The sequence below is a fragment of the Parasteatoda tepidariorum genome, chromosome 6 (assembly GCF_043381705.1).
Source record: "Parasteatoda tepidariorum isolate YZ-2023 chromosome 6, CAS_Ptep_4.0, whole genome shotgun sequence".
NCBI classification, from domain to species: domain Eukaryota; kingdom Metazoa; phylum Arthropoda; class Arachnida; order Araneae; family Theridiidae; genus Parasteatoda; species Parasteatoda tepidariorum.
The window spans coordinates 49,306,898-49,319,782 of record NC_092209.1 but is presented as its reverse complement, the minus strand read 5'-3'; positions in this window follow the sequence as shown (position 1 = coordinate 49,319,782).

The following is a 12,885-nucleotide window of genomic DNA, read 5'->3' as shown; positions in this document are numbered from 1 at the left end:
TTTGTCATTTTAAACTAAAGTTTATTAGCATTATAAAATTTAGCACATAGCTCTAATCATCTAATTAAAGTTATTCAAAACGTTATTCTACACTCAAGTAATTAGTAGACAGCTTTTACTATTTTCTCAATTATTACATAAACTTCAAAGCATATATTTTAAAATCAAGTTACTGTCTAAGTTTATCCCCTTTCTCCATCATAAATATTGCAATAAATGGAGATTTAAGTGACTTGCGTTCGCGTAAATCACACTACAGAATAGTAAATGAAATTTTCATGTTCCCTCTTTATCGTCAAATCTCGTCATTTATTTAATCTTAACGGTCTCTCTCAGTTAACTTGACATCAAACATAAAGATAAGATGAGACCATCATAAATTACCTCTAGCGCGACACCAATCATTTAAGAAATTAACAACATGTCGCTTGTTGGGGAAACTAACAGTACAAAGACGCGACGTTATTGTTATTGTTCTGGCGATAAATTTTATTCTTTATGTAGCAGTTTCGTTATTATAGATTTGGTTTTGGTATTTAATGCCAAGCAATAAAAACCATTAAAATTTGTTCCATGGGGCACTAAAAGAATTAATTTTTAATTGATTTTATTTTATTATTGTTCGTGATAAAGTATTACAATTTTAAGAAAGATATCAGAAATAAGTAATGGTATGCGATTAATCGTAAGATTTTATTTTTTATTTGTAAGAGATAAATGTTTTTAATGGTGGATAGAAAATTGGTTTTTAACTTTTTAAAAATCTTTTGCTCAAAATGGAATGAATTATTTATCTAAATTTGACACCCAATAAACATCAAATGAAATAAAGAAAACTAAATTATATTAATTGTACAGGGGTAAAGAATGATAGGATCAGAAATCAAATCAAATGACTTTATTTTTATCAAGTAAATTGCAATATTATTTTCTAATTTATACTTTATTCATTTATATTTTTAATGTTTCTTCATACATGTTCATGTGATACTCTACATTTCTTATAAGCATGGTTTTTCATGACTTTCCTGTTTATTTGTATACAAATGTTTTTATTTTAAAATTATGATTTATTGATTCTTTTGGAATGGGCTGGTTTGATCTTGAATGATTTGATAATACTTTCATAGAGGGTTGGTTTGATCTTGAATGATTTGTTAATATTTTCATAGTGGGTTGGTTTGATCTTGAATGATTTGTTTATAATTTTAAAGATGGGTAGGTTTGATTTTGAATGATCTCTTAAAATATCATTTGTTGTTTTTAAAATAATTTAGTTGTCGGACTTCTAAGTTCAAGTTAGCTAGTTAATACTTATTCACGTTGTAATTTAAGTAAGCAAAAATATAAGCTTTTGAAATAATTTGAATAATTTGAAATTTTTTATTTATTTATAATAAAAAAAGCATTTATTTATAAAAAAGAACTTTAAATAAATGTGATTTTTTTTACTGAAATTATTCTGTCTACAATTAAAATAATCTCTCTTATTTCTTCTGATCTGAGACGGAAAATTTGAGTGAGACACATGATTTTGAGGTGGGCAATTGAACTTTAACTGTCAGATTTTTTTTTCAAGTTAGTTTGTATTCTAATTTTATATATCGTGAATGCTTCACTAAATTTTTTAAACACGAGAGATTCTGGTTACGATGAAAAAAATTCCGATTCTAAATAAGTTACTATCATAATGTAAAATATGATATAAGCTTACTTAGAAGATAGAAGTTAACATAATATAGAGTAAAAATCTAAATTACTGTAACCAAATTCAACTTGAACTTTCAGGTCTATTTCTTTTAACACTTTTCCATTTTTCTCTACAATGCTTAAATACCAAATATAAATAAAAAATCAGCGTTTTGAAGGCAAACTATAAATTTAAAAGAAGAAAAAGTAAAAAAAAAAAACAATCAAAATTAAATCGAAATTCGTGATGCCTTTCCAATTCTTGGTAAGTTGCCATCATTAGGTAGAAGCAGGGGAAGTTTTCCGACACATTTCCGTGAAAAAGAGTTTAAATTACAATGGTCATATCCAACTTCATCTTCTAGATTTATTTTTTGAAACACATTTCCATCTTCTTACAATGCTTGCATATCAAACTTAAATAAAAAACAGAGTTTTGAAAGAAAAAATGAACTTAAAAACTTATAACTTAAAAAATGAAAAGAAAAAAAAAAGAAAAAAAAAAACACAATCAGAATGTGAATGTCAGAATGAAAACAACACTTAAAAAATGTTTGAATTTTGATGAGTTCCGATTCTAGGTAAGTTTCCATTGTAAAGTAAGATTTTCGGTAAATTTCTGAGAGCGAAATCTAAATTACAATTGCCGAATCCACCTTGAACTTTCAGGTATAATTTTTTTAAAACTATTTTCCAACTTTCTACAATGCTTACATATCAAATCCAAATAAAACTCCGCCTTTTGAAAGCAGACTATAGATTTTAAAGAATTAACAGAAAAAAGAAAATATCCAATTAGAACGAAAACAAAACTCATCATATCTTTTTGAATTTTGGCGAAGCTATTAGAACAATTGAGTTTCCGTGCAAAGAATACACGTCAAATAGCAAAATATGAAGAAAAAAAATTAAGGTTATCTAATGGACGCGTAACATAAAAAAGGACAATCATCAAGTGCTTTCGAAATTTGAAAAGGGAAAAAAAGTGATTGCACTGCCCACTGGCGAGGCAATTTTGCAATGTCTAATTAGTGTGGGCCTCTTGTAAGCATCGAGTAAATGGCAATCGGCATGTCGGCATCCATTTAAAGTTCTAAGTGCACGTAACCCCAGTCCATTTTAGAATGTCAGTACTTGCCTACGCTTATAGATTGGAGCAAAGAAGAATATGCTTAAGTACTTAGGGCTTGTGTCAAAATGGGAATTGCACAGGTGTTAATGATTTCGAACTTTCATATTAATCGTCTTTGATTTAGTTTGCTGGTTGATTGGTTCTTAATGGAATTCTTATGGAGAGTAAATTGTTCGAATGAGTTTTGAAGTGTGGTATTTATTCAGTGAAATATTTGGAAAGTTTGAAGAAAGCTAATAAAAATCTATTTCTTACTTAAGCAGTTTTCAGAATTATTATTCTTTTGGGTAACTTGTGCCGAATATGAGTCATATATTCAAATTTTCTGCATTTAAATTTAAATTTGGCATTTTTTCGTAAAATTGTTACTAGGAAAATTATTGTCTTTTCTTGCATCCTTTGGCAATATATATCTAGTTAAATGTTCCCTATGAAAAATATATAAATAAATTTCATCTGTACATACGATATAGAACGTGATCTAAAGCATTACTAAAACAAGAAATTTGTGACAAAAAAATTTATAATCACAGTCAAGACAGTGTGGATAAAATAAGGTAAGGAAATTTACCTATCAGAATAGTTCAAGTTTCTCTTGATGATATTAAAGTAGAAAAACTATGCAATACCATTTAATATCATTAAAATAGCGCAAATGAATAATTTACTACGAATAAAAAAATATTCTATTTTAAAGTTTAAAAAATGAATTTCATTTTTTTAATTACAATTTGTAAAATTTAATAAGAAAAGTAGAGAAAGCTTTATAATGGCGCAATTTTAATAATTTCAGATAATGGAATACCATTGGAATTATGGAAGCAATGGAATACCATTTAATACCATTAAAATAGCGCAAATGAATAATTTACGACGAATAAAAAATATTTTATTATAAAGTTTAAGAAATGAATTTCATTTTTTTTAATTTCAATTTTAAAATTTAATAAGAAAAGTAGAGAAAACTTTATAATGATGCAATTTTAATAATTTCAGGTAAGGGGGAATATTTAAGTTTTATGCTTAAAAAAATGAATTTCAATTTCGTACTTACTGAAAAAATAAATATTTTAATCATGAAAAAAATTTACACAAAACTTGTAAGGACCCATTTGTTACAAATTTATAAACGAAATTTTGCTTCGATAACGTTAGATTAATTAAAATATTCATCTAAAATTCATTAAATAAGTAAATTTGATTTTGAAAGATTGTATAAGATTTTAGCTCTCTTAAAAACTTTAAACTAAAAAAAATAAAAGTACACCAGAGTTTTTTAAATTTTTTTTTAAATTCTCTAAATGCGTTTTCCGTCATGAGAGCAGTACTTACAGTGTTAGGATATGGTGCTTGCGAACTTTTCATAAATTTTTCTTCTCTTTATTCACTTTTGTGAGGACAACTATAAATATAGAAAAAGGTGAAGCAATTGAACATTATAAAGACGGAGGGAAATATAATTGAACTTCGGTAAACGGTGCAATTTTGTCAATTTCACAAATGAACAAACCTCGAAAATTCTTTATTTTACTTTTATTCGTTTAATCTTGTGATATTAGAATCTGGAGTCCTTATCATAATAATAAAAAAACATTATATCAAAAGGATTTAAAATAATTTTCTGTGGTTTATTTACTAGACTAAACATCATCTTGATGTTAAGTCTATCAATGATGTTTCTGTTATTACATCGCATAACATAAAATTGACTTTTCTATTACTTTCCCGTAAAATTCTAAATGTTTTAAGTATAATTCAGTTTTCGCAATGAAAAATTATTTGTTGATTCGTTTTGTAAATATATTTGCCTAAAATATTTTTCTTCAGCATGCAAATTTTGCAAAATTCTTAACGGACTCGCTAGAGGTGTTGATATTTTTAATATTTGTCTACTAATATTTTTACAAATTTATGTTTAAATGTTTAAATGTACAATTTTCTTTTTTCTATTGTACACTACTGTAATTGAAATTTTACTTTATAATATGTGTTTCCTCAATGAATTAATTTTGATTTTTCTTCACTTAAATATTTGAGACCTAGGTATACCTTTTTGCTTTCATTTCTTATTCCGAAAATATTTATTAAGGACAGTCTTTACGGAACACCCTGCATTTATCAAGTGTAGACTTAAATTTACTGCCTTCTAGTGATTTTGTAGAAAATTCAAATAAACAATTCCTGTCGATAAAAAATCGAAACGTAGAAGTATACAGAGAGGTAAAGCAAAGAGAACAATGTCAAACAAAAAGCTCGATCTTGTCTCATCCCTGAAACACAAATAAACTAGTGATAGTTAAGATTCGAACTTAGGTTGCTTTGTTGGAAGCAACCCAGATGATAGTCTATCCTTTGAACCTTCTTGGTAGAGTCAATGTTTTTTCAGAAATATCCAGCTTTGGTGAAAATTTATTAATCATTATTGTTCAGTACTTATACCTTGGTCATGGATTTTAGAATGTTTTGTTCTCAACGGATAAATCAGTTGCTTCCCTATGAGGTGACTAAACTTCGAATCTCAACGATGAGTGGTTGATATGAATTCTTCTTCTGGCTCACTCATACCACAGTGCTGACGCTAAAATATCCTTACACCGATAATGAATTTTTAAAAAAAATTATATTATTTGTAACCGTCGTTAAGCAACGGACCCAATTTTGAGCTAACGACTACCAATGTTAACCTCTGCAGCCTTGTAATTTTGATCTCAATCCAGAATACAAGGGAACTCCTGGAACTATTGGGAGAAATTTCCCTTCATGCAGGACTTTTTTGAGCGAACTAGCCCACATTTGCATCACATGGAAAGGAAAATCACGTAAACCTCACACGGTTAGCGTGACGACAAGGGGATTCTAACCCGTGATCTGTCTACCACTGAGGATATTACGTCAGCACTATGGTCGATGTAAGCCAGGTGCAGAATTCGTATCGACCAACTATCGTTGGGATTTGAACCTGGTTCACCTCATTGCGAGGTGAGCGCTGTATCACCTGAGCCACCATGGCTACAGGTCATCGCATCTTTTTACCAGTATCTTTCAAACCGTGGGAAATCTTTATGGTTTTCCTCTCTGCAAATGCCGGTTAGTTCCATCAAAATGTAAGTGAAAAAGGTTAATTTGTTCTAATGCTTGATCCAGGAGTTCCCTTGTTTTCTGTGTTGGGTTCAAAATTACAAGGCTACGGAGTTCATTATTGGTGATATTGGTAGTCGAAAATCCAGAAATGGTCATAAATTATAAAGAATTATATACTTCTAAAAATATAATCCATCAATTGATTTATATTTTTCAAGGAATCTAGAAGGTTTTGAATTCGGTTTTGCGAAATAATTCTCAAAATACAGCCATTCCGTCATATTTAGAACATTTCATAAAAAACTGCAGAAAAATGTTTAAAAAGAGTCCATAACATATAATATTTAGACATAGAGTTATTTATTCAAAGAATACATTTGAGACAGTTTCGAATTTACGTCACCAACCCTACTTAGCGATCACTAGAAATTCTTAAGTTTCATAAATTCAGAATATTTTTCTTCTAGTTTCGTTTCAGCTTAACTCAGAACGAATTTCGAACTTTAAGTCGTACCATAAGAGAAAATATGAGATGAAAAAGAGGAATATTTGGGAAGAACTTTAAGTGCATTTCTGAATGCGAATCATTGGAATTGCAAATAGGAACGACTTCAAAGCAAACGAGCTCCTTGAATGAAGTTCCTGTTGATACGAGATTAAATTTTTCCTGAACCAACTTCGAATCGCCATTTTATCTTCGAACACAGCAGGACGTACGGAAAATCTCCACAGCTTAAATAGATCTTTTGTATTAGCTGCTTGGCTTATTTGCTCATTTATGTTTTTTTTTTTTTAGAACGTTGGTGCTATAATTCCAGAATAAAGAAAAAACAAGATTCTTTAGCCTCTAACAAATATATAGTTGGAAAGAAATGCTATTAAAATGTTAGTTCGTTGCTAGCTGCTTGATTAAGAAAGTTCTTAGAGTATATATGTTTAGCATTAATAGAAATCTTTTCTTAATTTTATTGGTGAAATGTCAAGAACAAGGAGATAACTGGTAGATTTATTGGCAGTTGTTGGAAAATGTTAACGCCAAGATTGTTGGTGTTCTGATAAGTTACGCGTGGGTGTCACAACAGGGGAGCTAAACTTAGAAGGGCCCTGAAAAGCAACAGCTAACTATTATTGACATATTGTATATATCTTTTCGCGGAAGTACTTTTTAAAACTTTCAGTGAACTTATTACATAAGGGAATGTTAATGATAAATTCATTTTTTTTCATTTTCCGTTTTTTTTTCTGAATAATACCGGGGAAATTTTTTTCTTTCTGTTTTTGTTTTCAGTTGCATGAAATTCTTTAAGAGATACTTTCGTTCTGATTTAAAATCTGCAAAAGGTTTCTCTTTCCAAGCTACAGTTTTTTTAAAATGACATTTTTAGTCTATTTTTTGTGAGTTTTGTCTGTTCAGAAACACACGGAGAAACAATTCATAATAGGGGAAGTGCCCTTAGCGGCGTATGACGGCATGTCCGGGTGGTGATTTTCCATTTTAGCGATCTTTAACGAAGAGCTCTCCTGTTTGGCATTTTCTTAAATAAAACTTGATCCTAGACTTTTTTTCAGTTTAGGAAGCAAATTTTGAAGGAAATTAAATCTTGTTTTATAATTGGGACCAACTACAGTCACGATGAAAATATCTAAAAAAAAAAAAAATCATTAAAGGTCGCTGGATTGTAAATTAGTTACCGGGAATTCACGGTAATTTTTGTGTAATAATTCCTACGTAATTTTAATTCTGATGATGTGCCCTAACTCCTTTAGAAGATTGTCGCAGCATATACGTAGCACCCAGTGATATATACGTTTTTAAATGCACATGTTTCGACAAAAAACAGAATAAAAATGTTATTTAAAAAAATTTATAACTTTGGACCAAAACAATTTTCTGATTTAAAATCCTCGCACCCGAATTAGGCAAGACCAAGTATTTGTATAAATGCAACAAACAATTTGTTCCTCAGTATAAATCAGTCCCGCAGTGGACTGATCGATAAGACACGGTTCCCAGCAGATCACCGAAGTCAAGCATCACTGGCTGCGTTCAGTGTGCGGGTGGGTGACCACTTGGATCAGTCTGCGTAGGGACCGAGGGTGTGCGGTATTGGTCCTCGTTAAACTGTGCTTCCGTAAAGTGCTCGACTTCGCGCGCAGGTCGTCGGGCTACCGAAGCGGGGGTGCCATCCCCTCCGCAGAGGATCAAAATTGTGATGGCATGTCTTCGGATCATCCTCCGGGATGTTTCCCAGACCGTCGCCAATAGCCCATTGTGCAGCTCTAGTGCGACGTAAATTAACAATAACAATAATAACAGTATAAATCACTTTTTTTAGGTCATTTCTTCCTTTTTAGATTTTTTTTTAATTTTTAAACCCTTTTTTTAAATATTTTCAATGATGTTTATCACTTTAAAAGAATTTCGCTTAACTAATTTTTAAATTTTTTTTTTATATAATTTAGTGTAAAATTTGCATTGAAGCTTGATATTTTAAATTTCCTCCAATAACGAATGTTAACATTAAACAGAGTTTTCCAATAGTATGATAATTTGCAGGCAATCCTTCAATTTTAAGAATATAAAAAATGATTTGATAATACAATGCAATTCTGATGTTTTTCAAGATTGTAAAAAAAAAAAAAAAAAAAAAAAAAAAAAAAAAAANATATATATATATATATATATTTTTATTTATCTTCATCAGATATTTGTGTACATTCTACTTAATTCATGAATTGCATATTTATTTAAATTACTTGCCTATTTTTTATTTAATTTGTAAATACAAGTCCCGATTTATAATTTTATTTAAAAGTTTATCTTGATGATTTCGAAAGTATTTAAGGGTATAGTTTTTTCTATTTAAGCCCATTTTGAGGTCCTTTTTTAAAGACCTCTTTTGCCTCTTTTTAAGATTTCTTTACGTTATCAACATCCTAGCCCAGATAATAATTATTTCATAATATTTTTATTTTTATTTTTTTAGCAACAAAGGAATGGATATAAATTTATTAACTGCTGCATACATCAATGCTGTAAAGTCAGAATTGGAAATATTTCCTCGTCTCCGACTCAGAAAATTGAAATAAAGTTAGTTTTAAATAAAATTAAAGGAGTTTGTTGTGATTTTATGAAATTTATTTTTTTTCCAATGCCCACCTGGAGAATGACCTTTCGTCATACAAGCATCTGAAGGGCAGATTTGTTGAGATAGGGCAACGTTGCTTCCACAGTAAGGACAGATAGTAGAGAGAATGAAAGAACATCCATGCCTTGCCCGGTATTTGAGCCCAGAACCTTTCTGATGCAATCTATAAGGATAAATATTTATGATTATGAATTGCCAGCAAAAGAGTGAACTGGAAAAATTTTCTAAAGAAGAGCAAGGGTCACCCTGGACTGTCGTGACAGTTTATTATATTTAATTTTTTTTTTGAATTTGTGTTTGATTGAACCATTCAGAAGTAGCGTAAAATATTAAAAATTACTATAAATTATCGAAAGTTCCGCAGTGGACTGATATCATTAAGACACGATTCCCAGCAGATCACCGAAGTCAAACATCACTGGCTGCGGTCAGTGTGCGGAAGGGTGATTACTTGAATCAGTTTGCGTAGGGACCGAGGGTGTGCGGTATTGGTCCTCGTTAAACTGCTCTACCGTAAAGTACTCGACTTCGCGTGCTGGTCGTCGGGCTACCGAAGCGAAGGTGCCATCCCCTCTGCAGAGGATCAAAATTGTGATGGCATGTGTTTGGATCAACCTCAGGGATGTTTCCCAGACCGTCGCCAATAGCCCATTGTGCAGCTCTAGTGCAACGTAGATGAACAACAACAACAAATTATCGAAAAATCCATATTCATAAATAAATTACCTTATGTTTCATAAATTCTAAAATGAAATTCATTTACCTACTTTGCCAAAAAAATCATGAGTAGATCGGCTGTAAAGGTGGTACGTGCCAAGAGCTCCACATTCCTAGGTTGCAAGTGAACCAGCGCCGGTGATATTTGAAAAAATATTTTAATTATTTTAAAAAAATTAAATTCGCTCAAAAATTTATTTTTTGTATTGAAAACTCAAAAACCTTGTTTATTTTTTTGTTACGTAAATGGTATAGAATGGAAGGTGATAGTTTCCATATTTTTTAAGTTCCCACAAAAAAAGTGAAAAAAGCCTTTTACTAAATTAAAATTTGGAAAATACAAATTTTTTTTTAAATATTTCAAATTGATTACCTAAGAAAGGTCTATAAAGACGAAAATTTTCACTTCAAAGGGCCAATAAAGTGGTTTACATAAAATATAACTTAATATGTAATTTATTTCAAATTTTTCTTTTATTAAGTTGTTCATTTTTGGAAATAAAATTCGAAAAAGAAAAAACACATTTATTTGAGTTCCTGATTCATTTTCCAAGGGGCACCGCAAAATGATTTACTTAGAGTTCGCAAAGTTAAGCAACGGTTCGGTTCATGTATAAGTAATTTTTCTAATAAATAAATAAATAAATAAAAATAAAGAAAGAAAGAAAGAAAGAAAAGAAATTCACAATATGATAATGCATCAATAAAAATTATGATTCAAAAAAATAAAATTTTCTTTTCTAAATTTTCACCAGTGAATCTCTAACTTATTCAGGCTGAACTTTTTACCTCTGAAGACTATACATTATTCTCTTGTTCTGAAAAAATCATCTGATAATTTCGAGGTGTTAAAATTGATGACTTTCTAACTAGAGTATTGAAGACTGGTGGAGGTGTGTCTCTATTTTTGTTTATTTTTTTCATTTTCTTACTCCAATTAGTTTATTTTAGTTATTATGAAACATAACAACTTGGTCTAAAAATCTTACATTAAGTATTGTTGGGTTCTTCTAAATGCTTAAGTGAGAAACGCAAAATATCTGTTACAACTTGTTCACCACTCCGAGGGTGAATTTTCTATTCATTCATTATTTATTCATAATTTTCCATTTATTCAATTTCATTTATTCATTATTCCATTTATCCATCAACAGTATGCAAAAAAAAAAAAAAAAANAAAAAAAAAAAAAAAAAAGCGAACATTTTAATAACTTTTGATCTAATAATATGTATTCACATTCTAAGACTCCAAGCTAGGGAACCCAACCTTAAATATGCTATTTAATTTGTGCACTTGATGCTCCACGAAATCAGACAGAAAAAAAGTACTTTCTTTGAATAAAATTACCATTTTTTTCGACGGACAGATTTTTGACTCTGAAAATATGAGGGATAGATGTAATAATAATTATCCCAATAGTTAAGGTCAGAAGGTGTTTGTTAGTTTATACCACTTATTGTTAATTTCACTTTTTGCTCATTTCGTCATCTCAAAGCAGTCGTATTTTTAAATTTCAAATTCTCAAGAACTGTTTGATTGATTTGCTTCAAAGTTTGAATTCTGTCTTTTAAGAAAACACCGATTATTTTGGTGTTAAAATTTGTATACCTTACAATTCAAAAAGTATTTCGACCAATAGCAAAATAAATAACAGCTAATGATCAATAATAATGAACAATAGATTTTTACTTAATTTATTGTAGTTTGATAAGCAAGTTTAATTATTGTGTGCGAAAATATTTTGATTCACTGCATTAGTTCTCAAAATACGACGAAGTACACAAAAAGTATTCACAGTATTGCGTAATACACGTTAAGAAGTACAATTGTATGGTTTAACTGAGTACCATATTATGGTTGCAGCGAATTTGAGCTATAATATGGTTCAACATGCACCCCACTTTCACAGAGCCGAACTTTCTTTAATTATATCATCGTAAATATAAGTACTCAAAATACTCAACAAATTAATATCTTACAACATTTATCGTATGTCTTAAAAACTATATTGTTCCTTAGAAATTTTTGAAACTATTTGATTGGCATTTTGTATTTAAAAGAAACTTAGCCTGTCAAATTTTTTCAACGTACCGTTTAAAATTTAAATAGAAATAGAATTAAATGAAAATTTAAATAGAATCGCCATCATCTTACGTTCTCATAAAAGGACTGTGTTCTAACACTTTTCTTATGCATGCAATTGAAGCTTGTACTAAATATTGAAAGTTATAAGACAGTTTTAACACTTTATAAGATCGTGGGGAGTATACTTCCCACCTAATTTATTAATTTTTAAATATGACTGGGAAGCCATTTTTCCACTTAAGTCCATTGTGATGCCGTCCATTAATAACTTCAAAAAATAGAAAAACATTTCAATGAAGAGGGCTTTGTTTTCATAAATGTGGGTAACAGTAAAGGTTTGCGTTGGGCCAAGAAGAGAGGTTGACTTTAGGGAGCTATTTTCTTTGGTGCGTTATACATTCGGGCATTTGATCTTTTCTCATCAATTTTATTTTCATTTATAAACGCAGAATTCATAAATTCGGTTATTTATAAAAACAAAAGTTTAAGTTTATGGTGAATTCTACACAGTAGGTAAAATTTTGAAAAGTCATCACACACCTTTCCACTAAAAAAAATTGTTTTAAAAATCTAATTAATTTTAAAAAATAAGCTGAATGAATTTCTTTTTATAAATCCATCTCAATTCCAAATTTTTTTTTAGTAAAACTAGAAAAGAGTGGCCGTATAAAGGCAAAATAAGAGAATTGAAATTGACAAAAGAATTGAAAACTAGTTTCAAAAACAACATTCTAAAACATGCGTAAAAAAATCGCGTAATTTCTACTAAAATCTGCTCACAATTTCCTGATTTTCAGATTTCTATGATTGGTGTGTGCCAAACAATCTATTAGTTTAGGTCTAAATAATTGAACTAGACTTAACGAAATTAAAAATAAATAAAAAATCTGAAAAAAAAAAAACCCCGTTGTTCAATAGAATATTTTATGGAAAGAAAATATTTAAAGGCATAACATTAATGGATGGTTTTATGTACATGAATATTTTTCATCCATCATATTAATAACAATTCAAATATTCAGCTTATTTAT